General features: G+C 42.7%; 1 long non-coding RNA gene across 2 annotated transcripts in view; it reads left to right on the top strand.

Annotated features, from left to right (window-relative positions):
* LOC132534644 (uncharacterized) overlaps window positions 1-19,454 on the top strand; it is a 95,478-nt gene that overhangs the window by 38,893 nt on the left and 37,131 nt on the right. The gene's annotated exons all lie outside the window — the stretch shown is intronic.

The following is a 19,454-nucleotide window of genomic DNA, read 5'->3' as shown; positions in this document are numbered from 1 at the left end:
ATGCCATGTTTTGCAAACACCCGGCCATGGGGCAGGAGACATGGATTAGCTCCATACCCCCTGCTTCCTGGACCTGCAAAGTGGAAACTGGTCTCTCCAGACTCAGGTTGACGGGCTGGGCTGGGGCCACTGCTGTTCCCCCTTGGGGCGTCTGATTTTTATCTCCTTGATTTCACAGTTTGTTAATGACATTTTCAAAAGTTCTGTGGGCTCCAAAATTGTTTCCACGATTTCATTTTTTTTTTTTGCATTAAAGGTTTAATTCTTGTTTTCTTGTTTTGTTTTGTTTTGAGTTGGAACTTGTTATTGTTGTGATTTATAATGTGCATGAGATTTTGGGGTGGAGGCCTGGCTTCCCTCCATTATTATTTTTTAACAGTTTATGTATTTAATGAGAGAGATAGAGATATACATACAGGGGAGAGAGAGAGAGAGAGAGAGAGAGAGAGAGAGAGACTCTTTTATTCTTACTCAGAAGTTTACTTCATATAGGAATAGTCTTTTCCTGGAGGACTGTGTCCTTGTTTTCTGGATATTTTATGCTCTTTTTATCTCCCTTTATTCTGGTTTTCATAGAACACCATCTCCAGTAATTTTCTGACCTAGAGAACATGAGAAGGAAGTTTTTGGAGAATGTAAATGATGGAAGATGTATAGTTTGGCTAATTCTAGATTGAGAAAACCTCTTAGAGTATTGACAATACTGCTCTGGCATCTCTATATTAGGGATATTTCCTATGGGTACTTCAATGCCATGCTGGTCTGAGTCCTTTGGTATATGATATACCATGTTTTCTTCCCCCCTTTCCTGTTGAGGACTTCTTAGGGTACTTTTCTTTATTTACAATATTTAGAAATGACACAGAGGTTTGTCTTAGTGTAGTTTGATTTTCATATATTGGTGGGCCAGTCCATCTTGGAAACTCATGGCCTTTAGTTCTGGAAAAGTTTCCTATATTAACTGATTTTTTTTTTAACTTCCATCTGTTTATTTGGAGTTCTTTCTGCAGCTCCTGTTAGTGGTGAAACCTTCTGAATTGATTCTGTTAAAAAAGAAGACCTCGTTTCTCCTATTTTCCGTTATTCTTTCTCTCCCTCCCTCTCTCTCTCTCTCTCTTTATCTCTCTCTCTCTCTCTCTCTCACACACACACACACACACACATACACACACACACACACATCTTTTAAGGTTTTCTCAGATTTCCCTTTTTTCTTAAATTTTATTTTGCATGAATACTTAAACCCTGTTTTTTTTTCCTACTAATCTTTAAGTCTGGTCTGTATCATCATTACTGAAAATTATTTATATCATTTAAGTGCACTGTACAAATAGGGGTTGATCTCAGCTGGCTGTGAATATGCTAGCCTCACCCCCTTTTTGAGCCTCACCACACTCCTATGTCAGCACTTGCACTGTTAGTCAGTGATCCTTAGCCACTTAAAATATGGAGACCAAAATGAACAAGCTGCAATAGGGAAACAGAGACCAGGCTGCAAATGTAAACCTCAATCTAAAATCCAAAGATTTCTTTCATAGATGAAAGAAAAGATTGCTTCCCTGAATATACATGATGTGTGTGTGTGTGTGTGTGTGTGTGTGTGTGTGTGTGTATTTTTTTTTTAAGGAAAAATAAAAGTAGCTTTGTGCTTTGTCTCACAGAGAAAGTCGACCTTTGGTGGTGAAACTCCAGTGATGATATTTTATTTATCATTATTCTTACTTTGTTGTTGTTGCCAATGCCTCACTACTCTGGGCTGACCTTTGAGGGAAAGACTCACGACAACAACGAAACTTCCAGCAGTGCAGTAGGGCCAGACTTTAATCTGTATCCCGTGCAAGACACATAGGTACCTTCCTAGGTGGGAGATCTTGTCCACTCCTATTTATTATCTTTTTATAAAAACAAACACTGACATTTCAAGGAGCAGGGTATACATTTAAAACTTCTTTTTCTTTCTTTACTTTTAACTTTAATTTTTTTTGAATCTTTATTTACTGCATAGAGACATCCAGAAATCAAGAGGGAAGGGTGTGGTAGAGAGAGAGAGAGAGACACCTGCAACAATGCTTCACCACTTGCAAAGCTTTCCCTCTGCAGGTGGGGAATGGGGGCTTGAACTCAAGTCCTTGCACAGTGTAACATGCACTCAACCAGGTGAGTCACCACCCTGGCCCTAAAACTCATTTTTCTTGAAAGGTAAAAATTTAAAAATAGGGTTGTGGTGACAACATAATGGCTAAGCAAAAGACTCATGTCTGAGGTTCTGAAGTCTCCAGTTCAGTTCCCAGTGCTACCATAAGCCATAGCCAAGTAGTGCTCTTGTCTCTGTCTTGCTTTATCAGTAAAATAGACTTTAAAAAGTTAAAAGACATTTAAAATTCAAGTTGTGCCGCTTATGCTTCTGGGAGGTCTCCAAGTGAACTATGCTATTAGAGGAACTTCAGCACAAGAGCTTGAGACGTGTTACAAGTGAGGCTATATGAACAAATGTTGTGGGAACTCCATTCTCCTTTGAGAAGAAATCCACAATTTCCTCAATTCTGAAAAAAAAAAAATCTCATTTGAACCGACCAGAAAACAGTCATGTTTTGAAAAGTATCTTTTTTTCCCCCCCTACTATGCATCTCATGAAAATCGGGGTCACAGTACAAAATGATCAGAGCAACACAAGAAACGCAAGAATGGAAATAACCTCCGAGCTAAATTCCTCTGCTCTCTGGTTGGATGGAGCCTGAATCGGCTTGTAGCTCAGAGTTAAGAGAGCTAGCTCACTCACTCACTATGGACACTCTGCAGAAATCTGTTTGCTTCCTTTTTTCCATCCTAGATGTCCGGACCCATGAAGGATTTTTTACTTCACGTTTAATCATCACTGTGTCAAGGACTCAGGGAAGCTGGGACTCAAGTAGTTACTATAGAAATTTTTATGTGTTTCTTGCCTGCCCAGTGTACCTGCCTCCTGGCATGGAATCTCTTCAAGGCTGGTGGGTTGTATCTTACTGTTACCCGACACTTTCTCCCACCCTGGGCTATCAAGTTTTGTGACCCCAGAGATTAAGACTTGTTAGATTCCCTCCCAAGGGAGTTCCCACATGTCCTGTTTTCTTATACTGAGTTCTCTCTGCTAACAGGCATTCTCCCTCCTCTTCCTTCAGAAACCACCTTTCTGCTTTCATAAAGTCCCATGATCCCTCACTGAGGTTATAGGCAGTTTTTAAAATTAGTTTCCTCTAAATTTCTTTGTGAGTCTGTTGTACTCATCTGCACGGGTAGATAATTAGTCCCTTCTTCCTTCAGCCATCTTGGATTCTCCTCGAAAATTCTTTAAGAACGGATTTGCGAGAGTTGGGAATAGTGCAGTGGATTAAACGCACATGGCGCAAAGTGCAAGGACCGGCAAAAGGATCCCGATTCAAGACTCCCCACCTTCAGGGGAGTCGCTTCACAGGTGGTGAAGCAGGTCTGCATCTGTCTTTCTCTCCCCCTCACTGTCTCCCCTCCTCTCTCCATTTATCTCTGTCCTATCCAACAACAACTACAACAAGGGCAACCAAAGGGAATGAATAAATAAATAAATATTTTAAAAATGGATTTGCAAGGGGGCAGGCAATGGCACATTCAGTTAAGCACACACATTTCTGTACTCAAAGACCCAAATTTGAGCTCCTGCTCCCCATCTGCAGGGGGAAGCTTCACAAGCAGGAGAAGTAAAGCAGGTCTGCAGTTGTCTCTTTCTCTCTCCCTGTCTACCTTCCCTTTCCCTCTCAACTTCTCTCTGTCCTTTGTAATAAAAAAGGAAGAACAAATGAAAAATGGCCACCAGGAGTGATGGGAGGTAGAGTTGTCGTGCAGACATTACGTCCTAGCGAGAACCCTGGTGGCAGTGAAAAAACAAACAAACAAAAAACCTGAACAAAACAAAACAAACAAAAACTAATGAATTTTCAGTGTCATACTTCCCATTCAGGTCTGGTGTTGAATCCATTTTCCAAGACTTGCTAGTGTGAATCATGAATCAAATCATTAACCTAGCCTTCCAGGCTTTGGTGTTTTCTCTGAAGCTGCTTTCAGTGCAATGGGGGCTGGGCTCGGAACTGGGTGGTGCACTTGGTAAAGCAGTGTGCTATCTAGGTGAGCTACTTGCTGGCCACATATGGTCACACATGTGGATGTAGATCTTTGCTTAGACAGGACGTGCAACTATCTTCTGTTACGACTTCAAAACACTTAAATATCTAATGGTTGATTAACTTAAATATCTAGATGTTAAACACTTTAGAATGTGTTTCTATGGTAAAGTGGCTAGCTTTTGAAACTGGTTGTGAGTCTTATAGAGTTCCGGATTTCAATACATTAATGTTATATTTGGTCTCTCTTTGTTTTTCCTACTGGATGGTTTTATGCAAACATGGAATACAGGGAACTGAAACACACAAACTTGCAAAAAGAAAGAAAGAAAGAAAGAAAGAAAGAAAGAAAGAAAGAAAGAAAGAAAGAAAGAAAGAAGGAAAGGAAAATAGGTGTCTGAACTGTCCTAAGGCTTGCGAGAAAGAACTATGGTAGTTATGGGGTGGGGGGCATAGACCATTTAAGGTGGGTATGGAACTCTACCCCTGTAGTTTTTTTTTTCCCCTTTTGTTTCCTTTGTTGTTGTAGCCTTTTTGTGGTCATTATTGTTGATGTTGATGTCATTCATTGTTGGATAGGACAGAGAGAAATGGAGAGAGAAGGAAAAGACAGAGAGGGGGAGAGAAAGATAAGACACCTGCAGACCTGCTTCACCGCCTGTGAAGTGACTCCCCTGAAGATGGGGAGCCAGGGGTTCAAACTGGGATCCTTACACCAGTCCTTGCGCTTTGTACCAATGCGCTTAATCCTCTGCGCTGCCACCTGACCCTCACCCCTGTAGTTTTGTAAGCTTCTCCACCATTATTAAACCACTAATAAAATATTTTTAGAAAATTAAAAAAGAAGTTTTGAAGTAAATTATTATTTGTCACGTATTAGTTATATGGCTTTGGGAAAAAGAAGTTAATCTCTGTGAGCCTAATATTTTTGTAGAATGGAAATAGTGAAGCTTATTTCCTATAATGAATAATATAATATTTCCTAATATGAAATGGCTGGTAGTTCTGATAGATACAATTTAGATCATTATTTCCAAGACTGAAATTCCTTCACAAGAGAAATCTTATTTCTGTTGTTTCCATATCCTTCTTCCCTAACCCAATGCCACTTCAAAAACAGAATAAATTGTTGATATGACTACTTCTTCCCTGTTGATATGACTACTTCTTCCCTGACCTCCAACTTCCACATTTCTCTAACCCTACTCTGCTAAGCTAAAATGAGTCATCTTGAGGTCACCCATGGCATATGTACAGATGTGGCCAAGCTTGAATTTCCTTCCTGACCTTGACAATAATAACAGTGACCTCTAAGGCAAGGATACCCAGCTCATGTCATATGAGGCACAATTGGGACTCATCAGAGAAACTCAGCCGGGAGCGGGAATGACAAAATGAGGAAACTGTAATAGTGTATGAATTAGGTGGTTCAATCACTACCAACTGCCTCATGTGTGGCATTGGTGAAGATGACAGATTCTGTTTAAAGCAGCTGGGGACACAGGCCAGCCCCTGGCCAGGAAGCATACCTGAAAATGTGCCTCTTGGCAGGTAGGCTTGGAGCCTCCGATTGCTCGCTCAGATAGCTCTGTTGCAGTTCTCTCTCGGTGCAAGCCCTCCCCCCCCTCCAGCTTCTCTTTCACCATTTGGCAATTACATGCTACAGAAAGTATACACAGAAAGGGTCTGATTGTGATTACCATGCAGCTGGGTGGGAGGGAGCTGTGGCTGGTGGCTGATTCTCTGGGGTGACTGGGCATGGGTTATGGGAATGGAGAATGAAGCTCCTCTTCAGCTCCCAGGGCATTGCACCCTGGAGCCTGGGAATAGTGTTCAAATCAATGGTCAAAGTAGAAAGGGCGGCATGGACCTCATTACTTCCCAGGACTAATTGACCCCTTCTGACAAGGTCCATTCTTGTTTTGGTGAGACTCTTCTTCATCCGGAAAGGCCAGTGAAGCAAAAAGATCTAATGTGAAAGGGTTTGGGGTGAGGGGTCAAGGGTGGCATTGAAGGAAGAGAAAGGTGCCGAGCTTTCACTAAATCATTCTCAGCGTATTAGAGAACAAAGGCATTGCCATCCTGAGAGCACTCCTGCAGGTATCACACAGATCAAGTGACCAGAGCTTGGCGACCTTTCCCTGCCCTGGAGACCCTCAGTTTTGTCATTTTGATGAGTCCTAATGTTGTGTCCTCTGTGAGTGCTTCTGATAGCAAGTAAGTGATTTAACAGAAAAGGTTCTTTGAGAGAAATGCATAAAAATGGACACAAGCTCAGTAATCACTCCCAAAACTTGTCATTTATTGTCATTTGTACTTCCCTTCCACTCAGTCACTAAGAAAGAAATAGAAAAGGGAGAAAAAAGGAAAGAGGATGATAGTAGAATTGAACTGTATGAAACAACATCAAAGCGTGCAGTTTGATTGTGCTTTAAGTCTTCTACTGATGACACCAAACTCTGGCATTCATGCTACTACCTCTCCCTAAGAGCCAAAATATTTTTTCAGTGTGTGGGAACAAAGCCAGAGAAGTCATGTTGAATATTCAATTTTAATGCTTCTTACAGTGTGTAGATATAAAAATCAAAAACTCCAGAAAGAACTTCAGTATCCAAATAAAAACAGTGATGTCCATGTCCACTTTAAATTTTTGTCAGCATGACAGTAATATACCACAGCCAACCAGCACAGAGTTGATTAAGACATGCTGAGACTCTACTAGTCTACAGTCTGATGGAATTCCACCTGAATGCTATTCAGTAAACCTTACCTCTTTAGTCTCTCAACTTGATCCTACCCCTTTCCTTATGGAAACTTTTTGCTCCTCACAGCTCTCAGGAGGCAAACTTGTACTCTGTGTAGCTGTACCATCCAATCCAATAGTCACTTGCTATGGATCGACCTGCCAATGTCCATGTTCAGCGGAGAAGCAATTCTAGAAGCCACATCTCCCACCTCCGCTTCACTGTCACTGGTCATTTCCATCAAGAAAGTCATCATAAACCCTTTTGTGGGATTCTCGGGATGGTATCCTCATTGAGAAATAGCAATGGTAGGGACTACCCCACTCTCCAGAGGGAGTCTGAGTCAGCCTAGTCTGCCACTAGAGGAAGATTAATCCTGAAATGAGTACAGCCTAGGATGTTCCCAACTGTGACCATGGACAGTTAGCCCAGACAGGGACTTGGAGGTTATACAGGCTCCTGTGATTTTCTAATACGAATATATATGGGCCATGGGTTAGATCGATGGGGTAAACAGTTTATTGTATTTATATATTTTCTTCAAGTTTAGGAGCTAATCTCTACCCTAATCCAGTTTTCTAGTCCTGTTCTCAATTTTGACACCATCTTCTCAGACAGTATTTTTACTCCACCTCCATGTCAAACTCGAACAAAAATTACTCATCATGTGCCTCTAGGAATTTACCTAAAATAGACTCCCTAGCTTCTTTCTACCCTAAGATCCCTATTCTCATCAGCTGCATTCCTACTTTTTGATTCATATTTATTAAACATATTGTCCTGCTTTATATCTTACTGCTTTCGTCACCAAGTTGCAGATGCTATGATTCCATCCTGAATGCCATGGGCAGAAGACCTTGCCAATATTTCCTGGAACCTCACCTCTCCAGAGCCTTACCCCAGTAGGGAAAGATTGAAACAGGTTGGGGGTATGGATCAACCTGCCAACCTCTGCATGTCCAGCAGAGAAGCAATTCTAGAAGCCAGACCTCCCATCTTCTGCACCCCATAAAGAAATTTGGCCCATACTCCCAGAGGGGAGAAGTGTTAGGGGAAGATGACCAGAGGGTTCTGAACTCCAATTCCATCAGGACCTGGAGAGAGAAGAGAATAATAGAAAGGGCATTTGGAAGTAGTAATGGGTGGAGGCATGACTTAGAAAGATAAGGCAGGACCATAGAAAAAAATGGGCAAATATATATAAAAGTAGATAATAGTCAAGTAGATAATAGAGATAATAGTCAACCCATATGTGTGACCTTGGGAAAACTACTGCAGTTTACAGTGGAGAGAATGGAGAAACAGAACTCTGGTGGTAGGAATGGTGTGGAATTATTCCCCTTTAGCCTTATAATTGTGTAAATCCATATTAAATCACTAATAAAAAACCATAATTCCATTATTTTTAAAGAGCACTGTTAAAATACATATAGCTAATACCATACTAAATAATAAAAGAGTATTTCTGCCTACGAGTACCAACGTAAGGATATCTACTTTCACCACTCCTATTTGGTGTTGTATTTGAGATGCTAGTCAGTGCAGTAATGCAAGGAAAGGAAATGAATGCTTAGTGGAATAGAATCAATAACACTTTGCTCTCAAATAACATGAATATTTATATAGGAAAATATCAAACAATCTAGAAAAGTGCTGTTATATTAATAATGAATTTAACTGTGTTGTATGATACAAATCTATGATCCTAAAATTAATTGTACTTCTATATATTAGAAATGGAAATTGAAAAAAGCATAACTCACAACAGCATTCCAGACAACAAAACAGTAACTCCACAATTCATCACATAATGTCTTTGGTAGATAAAATTTAAACAAAAACCATTCCCAATAAGTGGAAAACTCTACCTACATTCACTGATTGGATGACTTTCCATTGTGAATGTAATTATCATCTACCCAATTTATTGATACTTTATAGATACAACATAATTTCAGTCAAAAGTTCAAGTTGTTCTCTTAGAAACAAAAGTTTCTTTTAAAGTTTGTATGTTAAATATAAGCAGAATCTGATGCCAAGACAGATTGGAGGATTCAGATTACCTCAGTTACTATAAAGATACAGCAATCAAGACTTCAGTATTGGCAAAAGTATACACACATAGTTGAATGGAAAACCAGAGTCTAGAAGTATACTTTCATATATATGATCACTTGAGTTTTGACAAAGAGAATTCAGTTTGGAAAGGATTCTAATAAATGATGCTGGAAAATTGGACAATCAAATGCAAATTTTTTTTCTTTATCCTTCCTTTCTTCCTTCCTTCCTTTCTCTCTCTATTTCTTTCTTTCTGTCTTTCTTTCTTTCTTTCTTTCTTTCTTTCTTTCTTTCTTTCTTTCTTTCTTTCTTTTTTTCTCTCTTTCTTCTTCCTGATAGGGACAGAGTATACAGTAAGAGAGAATGACAGACCACCAAGTCTAGATGCTACGATGATTCCATCCTGACTTCACTGGGCGGAAGACCTCACCAGTGTTGCCTGGAATCTCACCTCTCCAGAGCCTTACCCCCAGGGAAAGGTAGAAATAGGCTGAGGGTATGGATCAACCTGACAACATCCATATCCAGCAGAGAAGCAATTATAGAAGCCAGCTCGCCCACCTTCTGCACCCTATAAAGAAATTTGCGCCATACTCCCATAGAAGTAGAAGACAGGGGAAGATAACCAGAGGCTCTGTACCCCCATCTCCCCAGGATCTTAGGTGTCTGTCACCAGGAACTTTGTTTTTATACCATGAATGAAAGGGAAGCAAACCTGGGACACACCAGAGCAAGTCAGGCAGTTTCTTTTTTCTTTTTTCTTTTTTTTTTTTATTGAAGAAAGGATTAATTAACAAAACCATAGGGTAGGAGGGGTACAACTCCACACAATTCCCACCACCCAATCTCCATATCCCATCCCCTCCCCCTGATAGCTTTCCCATTCTCTATCCCTCTGGGAGCATGGACCCAGGGTCATTGTGGGTTGCATAAGGCAGAAGGTCTGGCTTCTGTAATTGCTTCCCCGCTGAACATGGGTGTTGACTGGTTGGTCCATACTCCCAGTCTGCCTCTCTCTTTCCCTAGTAGGATGGGTCTCTGGGGAAGCAGAGCTCCAGGACACATTGGTGGGGTCTTCAGTCCAGGGAAGCCTGGCCAGCATCCTGATAACATCTGGAACCTGATGACTGAAAAGAGAGTTAACATACAAAGCCAAACAAATTGTTGAGCAATCATGGACCCAAAGCTTGGAATAGTGGAGAGGAAGTGTTAGGGGGGTACTCACTGCAAACTCTAGTGTACTTCTGCTTTCAGGTATATATTTTGCAGTAGTTTACGGATACATGTGAACATATGCTCTCTCTCACAGAAACTGGTGTATATCTAGGTTTTGGGACTTTGTTAGAAAGTGAACCACCTGAGATGGAATTAGAGTATACTATGAAAGGAAAGGTCTCACCCGAGTAATGAAGCTGAAGGGTTGTCATTCCACAAGTGAAGTCTCTGGACACAGTCTGAAGTGAAGCATGTTGAGGTGGCCATCGTGTTGGTTAGGTTGTGATCAGCAGATGCAATATTATTTGGTATGGATAGGGAGAGGCATATGGGAAAGTGGGCCCTATCCTAAGGTTCCAGGACTGGGGGAAGTAGAGGCTCTATAGTGGAGATGTGAGGTTCCTGCTGTCTTAGGGTTCAAAAAGACAATCGATAGTTAATGTTATCATCACATTATTTGGTAATCGGGTTAACTTCGAAAAGTCCTTTTGTTAGGGTTTGCTGTACATCAACAGAAGTTGAGTAAGAAGATCTGAAAGGGAAACTAAAAGCAGGACCTGACCAAATTGTAAGTAGGGCACCAAAGTAAAAACCCTGTGGTGAGGGGTAGACATGCAGCTTCCTGGGACAGTGGGGGGTGGGAGTGGGTGGGAGGGACGGGTCATAGTCTTTTGGTGGTGGGAATGGTGTTTATGTACACTCCTAGTAAAATGTAGTCATATAAATCACTAATTAATACGAGAGGGGGAAAATTAATTGTGTGTCTCGAAGTTTTTCAAAACACAAACTGCATCTTTTCAATATATAGGCTGTGTAATTGATATGCAGACTCTCTCAAAAGCCTAGATCAAGTAGATCAGAAGCAACCAATAGCACAGTTATATTCAAGATACTGGGTACTATACAGGCAGTTTCTTTAATCCAAGAGAGAAGAGGGAAAAAGGAAGGCCGCTTGGAAGTAGTAATAGTTATAGGTGTGACTTAGGAAGTGAAGGCAAGACAATAGAAAAAAATGAGTAGAAAAATAAATAGATAAAATATATAGTTATAAATCCAACCCTTATCTTTGACCTTGGAAGAACTATTGCAGTTTCCAGTGGAGGTGGATGGGGACACAGAAGTCTGGTGGCAGGAATAGTATGGAATTACACCCCTAGTATAATTTTGTAGATCAATATTAAATCACTAATAAAAATTAAGAAAAATGGAAAGAAACAGCACTAATGATAAAGGATGAATGTCCAGACTCTATAAAGGACAATTAAATCTAAAAAAGAAAACACATCTCTATATAAAAAGGGGGCAAAAAGCTTAATCATGCATATTGGCAAGGTTGCAAAACAATTAATAGAAATACAAAATTGTACAGTCATTTTGAAACCAGCTTGTTAAACACACTTGCGAAGTTAAACAGATTTACATGATCTAATAGTTACACTTCTAGACATCTACTCCAGAGAGATGAAAAGACCCATCCATAGCTAGTGTGAACCTCACTAGTGGGTGTAGAGAGTCACCCAACAGAGGAACTGTTGAGGGCAGGAATTGGCTGACACCATATTGCACCAAAGACGAGGGCTGGGGAGGGAGGACAGGAAGGGGTTTGGTGTGTTTATATGTTGGGGGGGGGGGTTTGGAGGTCCTAGTGCATGGTGGTAGAAGATTACCAAAGTTGGGGTGAAAGTGTTTTGTAGACATTTATCACAGAGCGATGAGAAATTCTACCCATATGTCAACAACTGTACTGTGAACCATAAACCCCCTCCCTCAAAAAACAAAAGAGAGAGAGAGAGAGAGAGAGAGAGAGAGAGAGAGAGAGGTCGAGATCACATTGTAGAAGCCAGCATTTATGGAAGTGTTGGGAAGGGCTGGATTCCACGTCTTATATTTATTTATGAATCTCCCCAAGAACCCACTGAGATAGGCTCTAGTATTTATTTCCATTTCACATGTAGAAAAACAGGATCACACAGCTAGTCGACAGTGGAACCAGAACTGACACTTGTCTTTGGCATTTGTTATTGACCCTCAGGGATCTTACTGCTTCTCCCTGGTTTCATCGTAAGGCAGGAACAAAATACAGTCATCCCCAGACCACCAGAGATCCATCTCACTGGGTTTTGTTTTTTAAGTTGATAAGTTTTCTAAGTTCAGAATTCCCCAACTCATCCAGAACTGAAATCTAGTATATTTTGGATTACACAGTTTGCTTTGAAATAAGTTTAATTTTACTAACAAATCACAAAATCTGATTTATTATTAAATCAACTTTATTTAATAATAAATAAGCTGGCTGTCCCCTCAAATAAATCAATTTTTAATGATCTCATCTTTTATCTTTTTTAAATTTATAGAATAAAAAATTTTCTAGCTAGGAACAGTCTCACCTGAGTACTGGAGCTGAAGGGTTGACATTGCAGGCCTGGTGTCTGTGGACATAGTCCTAAGTGAAATGTGGTGGTGGGACTGGCTGCATTGATTCAGTTGAGTTCAGCAGATGCAGCATCAATTGGTATGAGTCGAGAGAAGCCTGCTAGAAACTGAGCCCCAAGGCAGAAGTTCCAGGACTGGGAGAAATAAGGGTTTTACAGAGAATGAGGAGGGTTCCTGCTCTCTTATGGTTTAAGAAGACAATAGATAGTTATTATTATAACCAATTTTTTTTGGAAATTTGGTTGACTTTGAAAGTCTATTGTCAGGACTTTCTGTCTCATACAAGGCCTCACCATGATTTATGTCATTTAATGCTGTTTACATAGAGCTGTAGCTTATTTGGTGATGCAATCAGTTGCTTCTGGTCTCTCTGGTCTTAGAAGATTTAATATTTCAAAGAAAAAGACATTATTAGAAATGTATTAACAATTTAAGCCCACTGTCAAAATTTAATCAGGTTACCAATTTGAAGCTTTAAGTGCTTAGATCAAAGGAATATATACTCAGAGCTGGGGTCTATGCATCAAAAAAATTTAGACATTAAATCTATTCTTCCTGTCTTATGTTGATATTTTCTCTTTTCCTGATCCTCTCTTTTCCTTATTTCCATTTAGAGAGATTTTTATTCATGATTACTCTTTTTAATATTGCTTAATCTAAGAGTTAAGATAGCTTTGGGGGTCCAGGTGGTGGTGTACCTGGGTGAGCACCCATGTTACAGTGCACAAGGACCCAGGTTCAATCCCCTAGTCCCCACCTGCAGGAGGAATGCTTCATGAGCGGTGAAGCAGGGCTTCAAGTGTCTCTCTGTCCCTCTCCCTCTCTATCTCCTCCTTCCCTCTCAATTTCTGGCTGTCTAACCAATAAATAAATAAAGATAATGAAAAAAATTTTAAAAAGATAGCTTTGGGGTTGGTGAAATAGCTTGGATAGTGTGCTGTTTGCTATGTGTGTGACCTAAGTTTGAGCTGGACCCTAGTATGCTGAAGGAAACTTTGGTGCTGAGGCCTCTTTCTCTCCATCTTTCTACTTCTCAGTTTGAGAGAGAGAGAGAGAAAGAGAGAGAGAGAAAAAGGGACCTGTTTTGTTGTTTTTGATTTAGGGAACTAAAGCCTTTCTTGCTCTCTTGCATGTTAAGATGCTATTTAGAAACTATAAAAGTTATCCTTTATAGGTGAACATTCCTATGAATATTGGTAAACTTACAGTCATAAGATCATGACAGTTGAGATAGTGAATATTTCCATTCACCTCTGGTGTGCATTTCTCCTCATTGCAAGTACTTTGAAGATACACAAATCTGCCTTCACAGGGCACTGAGAATGTGGACACACACGGGCATAGACACACTCTTGTAGAATAGCAGGTACAATGGAGAACAGAGCAATGAACCATTTCCTCACATGGAAAGAAAATACCCAATAAAACCCAAACAAAAGAGCCCAAAATAGCACTACTCCACCTTTGGGCACTCTTACATGGAACCACGTACCCGGGGCCATGACTGATTGGTGCCAGGTGCCTTGGAGAGAGGCCAGGCCCATGGATTCCCCACTAGCCTTAAGGGAGGATGATCTAATATCACATCCACGGTGCCTATTTGAATTTTCTGCCTGAGGTGGTATCTAGAGATGGCAGCCTGCGTCTCTGTGTGTGAGTCAATTCCATTGAAAGCTGGGGGTGGGTTGGGAGGTGGCACACCCGGTAGAGCACAGAAATCACTATACTCAAGGACCCAGGTTCAAGCCCTTGCTCCCTACTTGTAGGAAATCTTCACTAGTGTTGCAGATGCCTCCCCTTCTCTCTCTCTCTCTCTCTCTCTCTCTCTCTCTCTCTCTCTCTCTCTCTTTCTCCCTCTGTGTTACTGTCACAATCCAAAAGAGATAAAGATGCCCAACAGAAATGGTGGGGTTGTACAGGCACTGAGCCTGCACTAAGCTTCAGTGCTAACCCTAGTAGCAAAAAAGAGAGCGAAAGCAAGGAAGAAGGGAAGGGAAGGGAAGGGAAGGGAAGGGAAGGGAAGGGAAGGGAAGGGAAGGAAAGGAAAGGAAAGGAAAGGAAAGGAAAGGAAAGGAAAGGAAAGGAAAGGAAAGGAAAGGAAAGGGAAGGGAAGGAAAGGAAGGGAGAGGGAGGAGAAGGGAAGGGAAGGCAAGGGAAGGGAAGGGTAGAGAAAGGGAGGGGCGGGGAGGGGAGGGAAGGGAAGAGAAGAGAGAGGAAGGGAGAGGAAGGGAAAGGAAGGGAGAGGGAGGAGAAGGGAGGAGAGAAATCAGGGATAGTCCAGGTGGGCAGCTTCAGACTCCACTCTGCTTTAGAACTGAGCCTTGGCTAGAAAGACCATCAAAACTACATTGATAAGATTGGTGACATTCAAGCTTGTATAATTTTTTTGAGGGGGGGGAGAGAGAGACTTCAACCAACTACAACAGCTGGGCTGTACCCGAGATGAGCACATGGCAAAGCAGAGCCCCATGCAACTGAGCTCTGTCACCAGTCCTCCCAGGCAAAATCTCCCCTTGAACTTGAACATACAAAGAGGCTAGGTATGTAGCTGCTCTAATTGTGCTGGTGGGGTGGGGATGGGATGGGATGCAGGTGCTGCCCATTTGGCTTCTCCCCTGGCTCCGACAGTCCCCTCTGATGTCCTCCCCCTGTCCCGAAGCAGTGAGCACCTGTTGTCTCCCGCACTGTGCAGAGCTGACCATTGCCCAGCTCATTGCTGAATGCATCACACCTGCTTTGGCAGAAGAGGACGCTAACACCCTGGAGGGTGAGCTGAGATGCCAGCCTCCCAGAGGGGTGCTGCAGGACCTCATGGCTCTCCAGCTTCACCAGTCCACCACTCCCCACCAAGGCACAAGCCTTAAAGCTTCTTGGACCAAGAATGGAAAGCTGTGATGGAGTCTGGGTGGGGGCTTACCCGCTTACGTGTACATACCACCATGTTCAAGGATCCAGGCTCAAGCCCCTGCTTCCCAGCTGCCGGGGGGTGGGGGTGTGTGCTTCACTAGCAATAAAGCAGGTCTGTAGGTGTCTACCTCTCTCTCTCCCTTTCTATCTCCACTTCCCTCTCAATTTCTTAATACCTGTCAAATAAAAGGGGAGGAAATGGGAAAAATAGGAAAATAGCCACCAAAAGCCAGAAGTGGTCAATTCATAGAGCCAGCCCCAAGTCCCAGCTACAATACTGGTGGCAATTAAAAAAATAAAAGTGGGTTGAAATAATCTACTCAGAGCCAGCCTAGTCCTTTGTGGCTTTTCCCTGTAGGTTTACTCTTTGAGGCTCTGAGGGAAAGAAGGCCTAGTGTGAGTCCACCCCTACCCGTGTCCCTGTGTCCCTTTCCCCAGCCTTTTCACTGATATTTAACCCACCTCCCCTCTTGGACTGGGTTCTCTGGGGGTATATTTCGACTCATGTTCCAGAGCTAACTCTTAGCTCTTCCAACCCCTCTTAACTCTGAGTTAACTCCAGAGTTAACTCTAGCTCTTCCAACCCCTCTCAACTCTGGACATAGCACACAGCAGGGAGGATCCAACACATGAATAAGAGCTGCCACCATTCCACTCCATCAGAGAGTCTAAGTCCAGGAACCCAGGGCATCTGGTGTGATAGCCAGGCCCTGAGAGACTCATGGAAGTCTCCCTTGCCTTTATAAAGGGACAGGGGACCAGAGGCTGAATCTGACAGGACCCACTGGCTGAGCCTGCGAGGCACACGTGCATTCACTTAAGGCAAGGTGGGGCCCTGCCAATTGGTGGGAATTCCCTGCCAGCTGGCAGCGAGACAGAGTCTTCCCTGAGGAGAGGCCAGAGTGGGCCTCTGGCCTGACGAGCCAGCAGTAGCTTTCACATATGGAGCGTCTGGGGGGGGGGGAAATGGGCCGACTCCCCACAATTCCTTTTGGGTTTCTGCCGGGAACTCGGTTTCTGTTTTTTTATTTCCCCCAAGGGAAAAGCTCCCATTAGCTTTTGGTATTCATTCTCAGAACCAAGCATCTTGAGTTCTTCTGAAGCTTCTGCCATGCCAGCTTCTCAGTTTCATTCCTGCAGGGCCATTTCCCCTGCAAGTAGCCCATGGGCATTTTGATGTCAACAGGCTGGGGGTGTTCATCTCCTCCCTGGAAAGAGCTTCTCTGCAGAACTGTCTGTCGTAGCTTGAGAGGAGGTGAATGTGATTCCCTGAACACTCCAGGGAGGGAAGGGCAGGTTCCTTTTCTTGCCCAAGCCAGGTGATGCCTTCAGAAGCATAGCACACTGGGGAGGGCCCAAGAGAGCAAGGATGCTCTTGGTTACACTGGCACCCCTAGTGCCCATAGGGGTCACTGTTCCTCCTCCCCTCCCCCACTTGGCCAAGTGCAAGACACCTAACTCTGGACAAACCTGTCAGTTCCCAAAGCTGTTGGTATGCTTCTAGTTCTGCTTCTGGGATCTGTTCTGTTACATTGCTTGACGTTGTGGTCTATTTACATGGTCATTCTGTTACATTGATTTGGTCTCATTCCCCCTGCCTCCGGGAGATTTTGGTTTAGTCCTTGCTACTTCTTCCTTCTCCCCGCCCCCTATCCTACTTACTTCCTTGGTTCCAGACTCTCTTCAGCCGGAGGAGAAGGATGCAGGACAGAATGGGGTTGTGATTAGATTAGATTAGTTTTTTGAACCGTTCGCTCGTGAATAAAGAAATACTGCTCTCTGCTCAGCCGTGTGTCCCTGGTCGTCTGTCTCCCGCCGCGAAGCTAGCCCGGCATACTGAACTCTGAACTTTGACTGACACAAAGATGAATGTTTAACCAATGACAGAGAGCAAAGCCCCAGTATGACCACCCAACAGTCGTTCCCACTGCAAAGTGGGCAGGGATTCATGCTGAACGTGCTGCTCCTCTCACTGAGCTGCTGCTCTCATTGAGCCTTTCCTTTTAGGGCTTCCAGTGATGCTAATTCCTTTTATTTCTCTCATTCCCCTTCATTTGTTTTTTACTTTTGAGAGAGAATGAGTGAGAGAGGAGAGACACTGTCCCTGCCATCTGTAAACCCTGCAAACTGTCCACCATACTACCATGTGGTATCAGGCCTCAAACCCAAGGCCTCAGGTGTACCCTACCAGAGGAGCTATCTCCTGAACTGATAGGGAAAATTCTTTCACTTTTTATTTACTTATTTTTATTGGATAGAGACAGCAAAAAAAAAAAAAATTGAGGAGGGGAAGAGAGGGAGGGAGAAAAAGAGATACCTGTAACATTGCTTCATGGTGCATGAAGCTTCTCCCCCCTGCAGGTAGAGACAAGGGGCTTGAACCCGGGTCCTTAAACATTGGAATATGTGTGCTCAACCAGGTGCACCACCACCCGGCCTCTTGATATTTCTTTAATCACATATGCTGGGGGGACTTTCATGCTTAATAAAACTGTACTGAATAGAGTATAATAACAACTCCTCCTCCTCCTCCTCCTCCTCTTCCTTCACCTCTTTCTTCTTCTCTTTCAGTTTAATTTCTGGGTATTCTGTTGCACAGACTCCCTGCTTACTCTAGCTGATCTGTTCCTGGTAGACATTTGAGAGATTTCCAGTGTGAGGCTAATAAACACGGCCTGCTACGAACATCTATGTCCGTGCTATTTCACAGACAAGTGTCTGTATTTCTCTTTGGTGGCTCACCTCAGCTGCTTAGGTGAGGCTTGATGCTGACCTTGAACAAAACAACCATGTCTCCTGCTCTGGCAGGTGTAGGGATCTATGAAGAAACTTGACGTTGATACATTGTTATACTCAACAGCAGAGGAAATAATTGATTTACCTGGAGGAAAGGGACATGGAAGGTGTTGTGAAAAACACTTTAAACTCTGCCAGCACCCCCATCTGGGCCCCCATAGGGCAGTATCTAATCTCCAGGGGGAATCCTGGCTGGACTGAACATCAGTACCCTCCAGGAGAGAGAGGTTTGGGTGGAGAATGTCAGCTTGGCTACTTGGTGTCTCTGCAGCCTCAGGCCCACAGCCTGGGCCTCAGGGTCATTTCTGGCCCAGTCCTTGGTGCAGAGGGAGTTAGGATAATTGAGAGCTTATGCCTTATTCCCCAAAGACTGGTTTTTAGCACATATGCAACCTGCATTTTAATATAATACCTTCTGACTGGGAGCACTTGGAAATGGTCCTTGCCCCTGGTTTTAAAAGGTGGCATTATTTTATGAACATTAAAACACTGATTAATAAAATTCCGAACCCATTAATTAATGAGGGAAATGCCAAGTGTTTTAGTGTATCCAAGAAAGTAAGTATAATAAAAATGATCCCAAAAGGTAAGTTAAATTATAGGGGTTTTTTTCTTTCCTCCTGATGGCCTCACCAGATGTTTTAAAATGTAGGCCATGGGCTTCCCCTCCTCCCCCATTTTCTTCAGTGAATGAAAAAAGAAAATTTGGCTCAGATATACTAACTTGCACAAGTTAAAGAAAAAAAAAGAGTTATAGTGGTATCTCTTGGGAATTCCCAGACTGCTGGTTCATATGTGTGAAGAAAAGGCAACTAGAAATTTGTTGGTCTTTTTAGTCTCTTTTTCTTAGTAACCCCAACCCATTCATTCCTTCCATATCACCACCAGGAATTTTGCTCTGAATTCAAAAGCAAGAAACTAAACTGATAAGGTTAGTTGTTGTATCCTCTTTGTTGAACCCTGAGGAGAGGGCCCTTGGTTTGAGGAGTCCCTACTCAGGCTCTGAGTCAGTGGTGAGGGTGGCTGTGTACCCAAGGAAGTAGGGTATCATCACCTACTGTTTGGGTAGCCAAACAGCCTTCTGTGGCTCTAAGTTTCTGTTGTAAACTGAGATCTTGAATCCTTTACCCTCCCTGGACTCTCATCCAAGTTTTCCAAGCCTGAAAGGAAG

Source organism: Erinaceus europaeus, chromosome 19, assembly GCF_950295315.1.
Source record: "Erinaceus europaeus chromosome 19, mEriEur2.1, whole genome shotgun sequence".
NCBI classification, from domain to species: domain Eukaryota; kingdom Metazoa; phylum Chordata; class Mammalia; order Eulipotyphla; family Erinaceidae; genus Erinaceus; species Erinaceus europaeus.
The sequence above is the reverse complement of the archived record's forward strand: the minus strand, read 5'-3'. Positions and strand labels throughout refer to the sequence as shown.